At 45.1% G+C, this 12,045-nt stretch overlaps 1 pseudogene; it reads left to right on the top strand.

The window, feature by feature from the left end:
• The first annotated feature begins 560 nt into the window (after nucleotides 1–560).
• On the top strand, nucleotides 561–1,560 carry LOC105884257 (heterogeneous nuclear ribonucleoprotein A1-like; annotated as a pseudogene).
• The last annotated feature ends 10,485 nt before the right edge of the window (nucleotides 1,561–12,045 follow it).

The raw sequence follows: 12,045 nt of genomic DNA, 5'->3' as shown, positions 1-12,045 counted from the left end.
GCTGGGCTTATAGGCATGAGCCACTACACCAGGTGTAGAATAATATTAATACTACCATAACTAGTTATGACTTCTAAAAACACTTAAAATTTTTTTGCCTCTATTATTTCTATCCATTCACCATTTGTACCATAACTACATTCTCAGATCATAGAGCCATTATATACTATAATCCATCCTTTTAAACTCTCATTTAGTCTTAACTGTACAAGTATTAATTAACGCATGTATTAATCATCACCAATCCTCAGTGTGGCAGCTCTCTAGTTACTGGTTTCTGAAGCTGATTCTTTAGTAGATCCTCAGGAAGTGCTGGCGGAACACGCCATGGTGACACTAATAAACACGGGATCAGCACTACTAATTACCCCTTGGCCCCAGGCTGCGGTATGGCTTAGCACAAGACTGTTAACGATCCTATCTTTATTTCAACTTTCGATATTTTGTTCGTCATGAATTTTTGGGTATTAAGATTGGTTTAGAGATACATTCCCTTACTCCTTTCTGGCCGCGGACGCTGCCGAGGAAGCGTCGTTGAAGTCTCTCTTCCCACTGCCGTCATGTCTAAGCCAGAGTCCCCTAAAGAACCCGCACAGCTGCGGACGCTCTTCATCGGAGGGTTGAGCCTTGAAACGACTGAAGAGTCCGAGGAGCCATTCTGAGCAATGGGGACCGCTCACGGACCGTGGTGGAGAGAGATCCAAACACCCAGCGCTCCAGGGGCTTGGGGTCTGTCACATAGGCCACTGTGGAGGAGGCCGATGCAGCAGTGAATGCATGGCCACACAGGGTGGATGGAAGAGTTGTGGGACCAGAGAGCTGCCTCCAGAGAAGATTCTCAAAGACCCACTCAGCTGTGAAAAAGGTCTTTGTTGATGGCATTAAAGAAGACACCGAAGAGCATCACCTATAGACTATTTTGAACAGTATGGGAAAACTGAAGTGATTGAAATCATGACCGACAGAGGCAGTGGCAAGAAGAGGGGCTTTGCTTTTGTAACCTTTGATGACCACGATTCTGTGGATAAGACTGTCATTCAGAAACACCATGCTGTGAATGGCCACAGCTGTGAAGTAAGGAAAGCCCTGTCAAAGCAAGAGATGCTAGTGCTCCATCCAGCCAAAGAGGTCAAAGTGGTTCTGGAAACTCTGGTGGTGGTCGTGGAGGTGGTTTTGGTGGGAATGACAACTTTGGCCGTGGAGGAAACTTCAGTGGTCGAGGTGGCTTTGGTGGCAGCCGTGGTGGTGGTGGATATGGGGGCAGTGGGGATGGGTACAATGGATTTGGTAATGATGGAAGCGGTTTTGGAGGTGGTGGAAGCTACAGTGATTTTGGAAATTAAAACAATCAGTCTTGAAATTTTGGACCCATGAAGGGAGGAAATTTTGGAGGCAGAAGCTCTGGCCCCTATGGTGGTGGAGGCCAATACTTTGCCAAACCACGAAACCAAGGTGGCTATGGTGGTTCCAGTAGCAGCAGTAGCTATGGCAGTGGCAGAAGGTTTTAATTATTCCCAGGAAACAAAGCTTAGCAGCAGAGGAGAGCCAGAGAAGTGACAAGGAAGCCACAGGTTACAACAGATTTGGAACTCAGCCAAGCACAGTGGTGGCAGGGCCTAGCTGCTACAAAGAAGACATGTTTTAGACAATACTCGTGTGTATGGGCAAAAAACTTGAGGACTGTATTTATGACTAATTGTATAACAGGTTATTTTAGTTTCTGTTCTGTGGAAAGTGTAAAGCATTCCAACAAAGGGTTTTAATGTAGATTTTTTTTTTTTTGCCCCCATGCTGTTGATTGCTAAATGTAATAGTCTGATCATGATGCTGAATAAATGTGTCTTTTTTAAAATTTTTGAATGTGCTGTGTAAAAGTTAGTCTACTCTGAAGCCATTTTGGTAAACTTCCCCAAAGTGCGAAGAGAATTCCTTCAGGGTGATGCCAGGTTCTATTTGAAATTCATTTACAACCTGCTGGGGTGGAGAAGCCATTGTCTTCAGAAACCTTGGTGTAGTTGAACTGATGGTTCATAGACCTGAAGTTCACCATTAAAGTTCACCATTAAAAGGGCTCAAACAAGGAAAAATCATGGAATTACTGGTTATAAAGATGATTGTGGCATATCCTATGCAATATATCTAAATTGAATAATGGTACCGGATAAAAATTATAGATGGGAACGAAGCTTGTGTATCAACCATTATCATGTGTAATCAATAAATGGTTTGATTCTCTGAAAAAAAATTGGTTTAAAAATTATCGCATTAAAATCTCATTTATCTCCATACCTGAATTCTTTGGTGCCCCCTGACATTTTCGAGGCCAGAGACTGTCTCTCCTCACCTGCCTCACCCTGGTCCTCGCCCTGAGTTGGAGCTTCTGTCTCCTTTGTCTTTATTGCTCTTTGTCGCTCAACTTTGATTCCGCTCCTAGCTGTCCAGTTTTGGGTGCAGTCTGGGAAAGGAACCCTGGCAGGTCAGTGTGAGAATTCACAGACCTTCAGATGCCATCGCAGACCCCGGCCTCCCTCGATGGCGGAGAGCACCAAGCCCTCCCGGGACTCGTACTCCGGCTGGTCCTCACTGGGCCCCTGCCCCGCGCTCTTCCGGTCCTCACTCCGCTCCTGCACTGGGCATGCGCAGGGCCCAAGGCGCCCAGGGAGCGTGTTCCTTTGGCTTGACCCTACTCTCAGGCTGTTACCGTGCAGGTCTCGTTGCTGTTGCCCACCCACTTGTATTCTAGAGTGGCAGGGGGATTCTTTGGCACTTAGTTTTGCAGCAAATATTGTCCATGAGATTTGGCTTTAATACCTTGCTGCCCTGTGTTTATATGGGGATCCAGAAAGCATAGACTATGGTTTTGCCACCACTGCCATCTGCCTAGATTAAATTTATTTTAAAAGGGATACTTTATTTTATTTATTTTTATCGACATATTATAGTTGTACATATTTTGGGGGTACATGTAATATTTTGATACAAGCATACAATATGTAAGGATCAAATCAGGGTAATTGGGATAGCTATCACTTCAAACATTTGTCCTTTGTGTTGGAAACATTCCAATTCTCTTCTGGATATTTAAAAATATACACTAAGTTACTGTTAACTATAGTCACCCTACTGTACTATCAAACACTAGAACTTCTTCCTTTTATGTAACTGCAGTTTTGTACCCTTCACCAACTTCTCATCATCTACCCTCCCCACCACCCTTCCCAGCCTCTGGTATGTATTGTTCTACTCTCTACCTCCATGAGATCCACTTTTTCAGCTTCCACATATGAGTGAGAACATGCAATATTTGCCTTCCTGTGCCTGGTTTATTTCATTTAACATAATGACCTCTAGTTCCATCTATATTGCTGCAAATGACAGGATTTCATTCTTTTTTATGGCTGAATAATATTCTATTGTGTGTACATATTAAATTTTCTTTATCCATTCCACTGCTGATGGACACTTAGCTTGGTTGCATATCTTGGCTATTGTGAATAGTACTGCAGGAAACGTGGGAGTGTAGGTATCTCTTTGACATACTGATTTCATTTCCATTGGGTATATATATCCAGTAGTGGGATTGCTGGATCATATGGTAGTTTTATTTTTAGTTTTTTGAGTAAGCTCCCTACTGTTTTCCACAGAGGCTGTACTACTTTACATCCCGCCAACAGTGTATGAGTGTTCCCCTTTCTCCGCATCCTCACTAGAATTCTGTTTTTTTTAAGGCGAGCACAAGGTGAAATTTATTGAGGGGGAGCAAGATAGGATTATAGAGCAAGAGCTAGATATAGGTTTACAGAGCAAGATACATATGTCCCAGATGACCGGACTCCTTGTCATAGCAAAAGTGCCAAAATTCGTTATTTTTATCTTTCTGATAAAAGCCATTTTAACTGGGGTGAGATGATATCTTCTTGTTCTGATTTGCATTTCCTTGATGATTAGTGATGTAGAGCATTTTTTCATATACCTGTAGGCCATTTGTGTATCTTCTTTTGAAAAATGTCTATTATTCAGGTCTTTTGCTCATTTTTAAATTGTTTGTTTTAAATTGATTGTTTTAAAAGGATATTTAGAATTAGTATGTGTATAGAAGACATTAGCAAATAACTACTCAAAACCAAAGTGACATCAGAGACTGCGGTCTGTGCAAAGCCCTGCCTGACTCTTGTTTTTGTTTGTTTGTTTTTTTTTTTTAGACAGAGTCTCACTCTGTTGTCCCGGCTAGAGTGCTGAGTGCTGTGGTGTCAGCCTAGCTCACTGCAACCTCAAACTCCTGGGCTCAAGCGATTCTCCTGCCTCAGCCTCCGGAGTAGCTGGGACTACAGGCATGTGCCACCATGTCTGGTTGATTTTTTCTATATATTTTTAGTTGTCCAGCTAATTTCTTTCTATTTTTTTAGTAGAGATGGAGTCTCACTCTTGCTCAACTGGTCTCGAACTCCTGAGCTCAAATGATCCACCTGTCTTGGCCACCCAGAGTACTAGGATAACAGGTGTGTGCTCTTGTTGTTAACCAGGGAGATTGGCACCTGCTAGGGACTCAATAGCGCCTGGTCCAGGCCAGGCAGTCTCAACACCCTCATGCTACAAACACCCAGATGTGATGGCCTGGCTAAGCTAAGAGGAGAACAAGGCAAAGGTTCTGAGTGAAGAGGGCATGGAAAGCCAGGTGCATGCCTGTGATCTAGCCCTGCACTGCCAGGGCGGGGGTCCTGCTATTGGTGCATAAAGTGACTGCCATGGAGTTCACTGCCTTCCTGTGACAGGAGAGGAGGTAGGGATTAGGGATGGAGGTACACACATAAAGCCAGGTCCCTGGGAGCACTATACACCTAATAGAAAGTGGACTAGAAAATATTTTACATTCCAAGAAGGCTTTATTGTCTGTGCTCTGGGAAAAGAAGAAAAAGACTCTTTTGAGGGGGAAAAAATTCCTAGGTCCTATAATTTTATAAGGTTTGGGATCAAAATTTGGCTTTGAAAACACTCAAGAATTTACTGTAAATTTTGCCAAGTCTGGTGATGTTTCTGGGGCATCTGAAAGAAGCAAACATAAAGCCACTGTAGGGATCCACTGCCACCACCCAGGTGCAGCACAGTCCCTCAGTGATGCCCCATGACAGAGAAGCTGGCGGGCTTGCGCCCAGTGCACGGAGGCTCCCAGGCTTAAGATGAGGAATAAGATCACACTCAGCCTCCTTTCCCCCTGGAGTCTCCTAAGAACAACAAGGGGAACGAGAAACAGAAACACAGACTGCATATGTTGGACTAGGAAGCAGCTAAAATTCTGACCTACAAAAATTAGGTGAGAAGACCGGCAAAGGCAGTGGGGACCGGGTCAGAAGGAGACAGTGGAGACAGCCTCGCAGGGACCGCAGAGCTGGCAGAGCAGCAGCTTCAGGGCAAGGGGCACACTCTGAGGCGCAGATTCTCCTGCACAGGTAGCAATAAGGAGCCCAGACTGTGGGCAGAATCTTCCCTGGATCCGGTGTGGTTCCAGAAAGCAGAGGAGATGAAGTCAAGTGGAGAGCCACACAGAGGGCTGCCATATTTGCAGGGAGCAGTCCCTCTGTGTGGAGGAGAGAAGGGCTTTTGCATTGAGAGGAACCCTAAAACATCTGCTGGGGCCTCCCCACTGGCTGGGGGGAAGTAAAGGCTAAAATAATTCACAGGCAAAACTCTGGGTCTTCAAGATAATATAATTTTTGCCAGCCTGGAACAAGGCCCTAACTGCTCCTCAACACAGGGCTCCTGAGTAAAGCTGGTTCCACAAAGATAGTCCCCTAAATCAAAATCCATCTCCTTATGAAAATGATGTAAAATTCTAGCTAAAATGTCAGGGAATGCTTTAGCCACCCAGGATACAAAAGTGAAAAAGCCTCTTATCAGTTCTTAGTGTCAGATTGTGATAACTGTTACGGAGATTAATTAAACAGGGGAGGAGGTTACGGAGTGGGGCCCTTTTATTTTAATTAGGGCGATAAGTGAAGTCTTTGTATGAAGAGGAGAGTGAAGGAAATTATATTTAAGGAGAATTTTTTTATGTTAATCTTCATAGGGCCAGAAAATTCAGTATCCTTTTCTGATTAAACACCAAAATAACACTTACAAAATGGGAGTACATAGAAATTTCTTTAGCATGATTAAAAAAAAAAAAGACACACACCTCAGTCCCAAAGCTAACAGGAATTCACTGTCACCAAAACATACCCTGAAATGATCCAACATGAACAGATGTCAGCAGACACCACAAACAGTAGGATTAGAACCCCAAGAAGTTGAGAAAATAGAATAGTCTGATGAAACTATAAAATAAATTAAAATTCCTTTAAATTTGGTTAAAGACCAAAGAAGACTGCATTGAACCATGAAAAAATAAAATACTATGAAAAAGGAAAAGCAAAATTAGAAAAAAAAAAAACAAAATAAGATAAAAAGAAGTTCTAGAACTCAAAAAAACAAAAAACAACAACAACAAAAAACAAAAAAAAAAATACCAGTGCCATGGAAATTAGAACTCCAGTGGATTAAATAGCAGATTAACCACAGTTGAAGAGAGAATTTATGAATCCCAATGCTGCAGAGAGATAAAGTGATAAAAAATAAAAAAGAGGGTGAGTACAATAAGAAACATGAGGCATAGAAAGAGAGTCTAATATACATCAGAATTTTAGGATGAGAAAATGCAAGGAATGGTGAAAAGGCAATATTTGAAGAAAAATTTTAGAGTTATTGAAAGGCATGAATCTGCAGATTCTGGTCCTGAGCAAGGAAATTTTAGAAACTCAAACCTTGACATATGGTAATGAACTTATAGAATATTAAAGACAGAAGAAAACTTAATCACAACAAGGGAGGAAAGACAGACTACACAAAAGAACAACGGGACTAAATGGCAGACTACTTAGTAGGAACAATTAAGGGCAGAATGCAATGGAATAATATCTCCACAGTGCCAAGGAATAATCACAGAAATGGTTCAGACTTGTTGCATTCTAAAACCACCATTCAGGATAAGAATAAGATTTTTAGATAGGGAACTAGTAAGAAAGTTTTCCACTTTCAGGTTCGAAAGGATATGTTTAAGGAAGAAGTAAATTATTCCCAGAAGGAGGAGGGTAAAAGAAAGAGAGGGCAAGAAATAGGAAAATGCATGACTAAGTCCAGCCATTGACTATGGAAAGCAACAATGATAGAAGTAGGAATAAAAATAATAACTATTTTAGGGGCCGGGCATGGTGGCTCATGCCTGTAATCCCAGCACTCTGGGAGGCTGAGGCGGGAGGATCCCTTGAGGCCAGGAGTTTGAGACCAGCCTGAGCAAGAGGGAGATCCCATCTCTACTACAAAAAATAGAAAGAAATTAGCTGGAAAACTAAAAGTACAAAAAACTAGCCAGGCCTGGTGGTACATGCCTGTAGTCCCAGCTATATGGGAGGCTGAGTTAGGAGGATTGCTTGAGTCTAGGAGTTTGAGGTTGCTGTGAGGTATGATGGCGTCATAGCATTCTAGACTAGGCAACAGAGCAAGACTCTGTCTAAACAACAAAAACAAGACAAAACAAAACAAAAAAACAAAACTACATTAGAAAGCATTAACATGAAACAGAACCAAGAATGCTAGACAAAAATAATATGTCAGATGAGTGAGGGGTGATTGACGTTAAAGCTTTCTCAAGTCTTTGTATTGTGTGGGAGGAAGAAATACTGATTAACTTTAGACTTTGCTAAGTGAGCATATTAAAAATTTAAGAACACTCATTACAAAATAGAAATATATAACCCTTATGAGACACAGAAATTCATCACATACTAGGCAACCAAGCAAGTCTCAACAAACCCCAAAGTTTATACCACGAAGATTATGTAATTGCTATTAAAAAGTAAAAACAAAAAGTAGAAAAAATTCTCACTCATTTGGAAATGTAAAGCATACTTTTAAATTATCTAGGGGTCAAGAAAGAAATCCTAATGGATGTTAGAAAACATTTAAAAGAAAATTACAGTGAAAACACTGTGTATCAAAATGTGTGTCATGCAGCTAAAGCCCTGGTTTCAGGGAAATTTCCAGGTGGATTAGACACCTAACTATGGGAAGCAAAGTTGTAAAATGTTTAATCTAGGAAACTACCTTATGATACCAGAGGTAGGGAAGAACAAGACACAAAAAGCAAAACTGGTAAAATGAAAGAAGGATAAATTTGACCATATTAAATTTAAAAACGAAAAATAAGTAAAGAGAAAAGGCAGACACTTACAACATCTCTATCACAAGGTATGCAGAAATCCACATAGGATTACCAAAGTGTTCTCCACGCTGGTCAGCTATTCATACTCCAACGAGCAGAGTGTATAATTTCGTTTCCGCCACATTCTCACCAGCTTCCCTATCTGGAAATCTTGTTTTGCCTTTACTCTTGAATGATCATTTATAATGAAAGTATTTCTAGTGCATATCATTGATAATTAATATACAAATTTATAACAAACTTCATAGTAAAAGAAGATAAGCAACCCAATTAAAAATGCTTGCAGGAGAAGAGTAGGCAATTTGCAAGAGAAAACAGGGCTGGCTATGGATAGGCTCAACTTCGCTAATACTAGGGAAATGCCCTTTTGAAAAAATGAGATATAAAAGTCTGATAATACTTTTCGTTCTAAAGTATCATTCTAGAGTAAGGGCAGAACAAGATTTTGAGAGACATTTGTAAGTGTCTGCTCTAGAGAAGCCTGTTCATAAGGGCACGGGTACCAAGATGTCCACTGTGGCACTGTGGATCAGTCTAGAGAAGTGAAAACAACCCAACTGCCTTGGTAGGGGAGCGGGTGAGCGAACTGTGGAATTGCCGTGTCATTAAGTGCTCCAGAGTAGCAAAGCCAGCAAGTAAGAAGCTCCATCTGCTGGGGCATCTACACATCAAAAACATGATGTAAGAAAAAAGCTAGTTGCAACACGATATGCACAGTATTATAATAATTTATGCAAAGTGAAAAACACACTGAAACTAATATACATCATTAATAGGAACATACACATAAATCAAAGTGCACAAAAGCCAATTAGGCCTTGTAGCAGATTACTTAACGCAAAACCCGGCACTACACATCAACAGCAGGCCTGGGGGAGGGAGGAGGGCCTCAGCTAGCTCTGTATTGGTTTTCTCTGGTATATGGACAGAGCGAGCACTACAAAGCAAAGGGGTCTGCACGGTGGGGTGGGTGTCTGTTACATCATCGCCTTTCTGCATGTTTACAAATTTTATAATCAAAATATGTTAGCTCTGTATGGATACTCCCCCCCCCCCCGCCCCGTGAATTAATCAGAGAGTTGGAAAAGATATAAGAATGAAATAACTTTACCACCCAGCAGTTCAGTGTAATTCAAAGTTGTCTCCCTGACTATCTAAAAATTACCTCCCCGACCAGTGCTGAGGGGAGGTGAGAGGCTGGCCCAGCAGGTGATTTCCCTGGTGTTCCTCTCCCACCACACCTGCATGTCCTGCTCCGAGGCAGTGCCGTCCCGTCCCCACCCTGCGTACCACAGCCTCACCCCTGGCTTACCCTCTGCTCCCCTCCACCTGCCCCAGCACGTCCTCACTTCCGACCCTAAGCAGTCCTGCAAATACACGCGTGATGTCATTGTGCATCTCCCTGTGAAATACAGTCACAAACTGTGTGTGTTGAAAAGATCAACTGGTAGCTCCCTGCCCCCACCCCAACAGCCATGTCTACATTCCTGGCCCAGCATTTCAGTGCTTGGATGGGGCTGTGCTCACTGACCATGCAGCACTTGCACACTTACCTGCCGCTTCGATCTGCCTGAGCAGTGACAGTGCCCGTCTCTCCCCTCCCCTAACCCCCACAGAGGAGGTGAGCAGAGGCAGGCGGCGTCAGGATTTGGTCTTCCCCTTTCATTGACTATAAAGTTCTTGCTGCTTTGACTCATTCATCTCAGCAGACTCCCTGAGACACTCAAATATTATTTCTCCTTTTTTTTTTTTTATTTTTTTGAGACAGGGTCTCGCTCTGTTGCCTGGGCTAGAGTGCAGTCGTGTCATCATAGCTCACTGCAACCTCAAAGTCTGGGGCACAAGAGATCCTCCTGCTTCAGCCTCCCAAGTAGCTGGGACTACAGGTGCTTGCCACCATGCCAGGCTAATTTTTAAAAATTTTTTTGTAGAGATGGGGTCTTGCTATATTGCCCAGGTTGGTCTCCAACGCCTGAACTCAAGTGATCCTTTCACTTCTGCCTTCCGAAGTGCCAGGACTACAAGTCAAATATTATTTCTTAAGCATCATTCATCCACCCATCCCAGCCCCGCTAGGCCATGTTGACCTGGGCTGCAGGATGGTGATTCAGTGGGAAGATTTCACAGGGCTCTACCTGAGGTGGGCTCAGGTTATGGGGGACACCAGGAGGAGAACCTAAACTCTTCTAGGAGGGTGTGGAAAGACTTCCAGGAGGAAGGGAGTGCTTGGCTGGGCCTGGCAGGCGGTGCTGGAGGCTGGAGTTGGCCAGGTTTGGGGGCAGGTGGGCTGCATTGTCACTGCCCAGCTGCAGCGATGATACGTGCCCAATGGCACAGTCCCGGGCTGCCCTGTCTTCCCACCTGCCCCTGCTCCCCCCTTGCCCTGCCACCAGCCTCCCCTCCCTCCTCTTCCCTTCCAGGGCCCCCCAAAGGCTCAAACTCCCTCCCTCCACGTTCTCCTCTGAGCATCCTGCCCCATGCCTTGACACACTAGGCTGGCCTGGGCCCCGCCCCCTCCAGCATGGGGGGTGCTGTTTCCTCTCCCCACCAACAGCCTGTGCCCTGTCTCCAAGGAGAAATGAAGTCTGTCCTCCCTGCTGCCTTTAGGGCACTTCCCCTTTCCTTCCATCAGTTCCCCCTCTTTTACCCTAGACCCCTGACTCTGGTCTTGGCAGGACCAAGAAGCCACCGTGGAGCCACTCGTCCCATGTGTGTGAGCACCTCTGGCCGCCACCTCCCCTCTCTTCCAGGGCTTGGGTTGGGGGGCATCTTCTCCTGTTCTCAGTGGCCTGCTCCACGCCTGCTCCCTCTCCCCTCTCCCCCTCCCTTTCCCAGAGGCTCCCCCAGCCTCACAACGTGCCCAGGAGGCCCTGCCCTAAAAACCCCAAAACAAACCTCTGGGGCCCCACCACTCCCTCCAACCACCAGCGCTCTCCCTGCCTGTTCGCTGGGTGCCTCTACTATCTCACCAGAGGCCTGTCTCCTCAGGTCCCCAGGGACCTCTGGGCCATGAAGAATCACCACATCTCACTTCCACAGTCCTGGCCCAGTCTTCCCTGACTGCGCAGCTCCAGGCTTGGCTCCTACCTTGGGAACCCGTGGTCTGTCTCCCGGCTCGCTCCTCCTCAGCTGGCCTCTGAGGCGACTCCTGCCCTCTTCTCCCTCTGCCTTCCCCCTAGACTGGAGGGTCTCGACCCCAGCCTCGCGCCAGAGTCACCGGGAGGCTCTGTAAGATGCTGATGCCCAGGCCGACTGTGTTCCAACCCAGGGGAGGGGCAAGGGCACTGGTGTTCTTCAAGCTCCCAGGTCCCTCATGCCGCCTCCACTCCCAAGGCACCAAGACTGTTTCCCACAAGGGCGCCACGTTTGCCTCCCAGCCCGACCCCTCTGCTGAGCGCCAGCTGCCAGTGTGACAGCTCCATCTGGCATGGGAAGAGCAGAACATGCTACTCAGAAATCTGGTGGCTGCAGTTCGAGCTGGTCCAAGGGACCTGCTGCCCCCATAGACTAGTGGTTCCTCCCCCTAATCAAATAGCAAACCCTTTATAATGTGGTGAGTGCCTCCCCACAATTCCGGACACAGATACTATTATTCCCATTTTACAGATAAGGAAAGCAGAGACACGGAAACTTGCCCAAGGCCATGCAAGTAGCAGGAGGAGGTGGCATTGCAAAGCCCTCAGTGCAGACTCCTAACCATAGTGCTGGCTGCAGCAAGACCTGCTGTCTTTACAGAAACAACACCTGGCTCCATGGCTGGGCACACAGGGCAGCAGGGACAGGCAGGCAGA

The sequence above is a fragment of the Microcebus murinus genome, chromosome 14 (assembly GCF_040939455.1).
Source record: "Microcebus murinus isolate Inina chromosome 14, M.murinus_Inina_mat1.0, whole genome shotgun sequence".
NCBI lineage: Eukaryota > Metazoa > Chordata > Mammalia > Primates > Cheirogaleidae > Microcebus > Microcebus murinus.
This window is presented reverse-complemented; position numbering and strand designations above follow the sequence as displayed.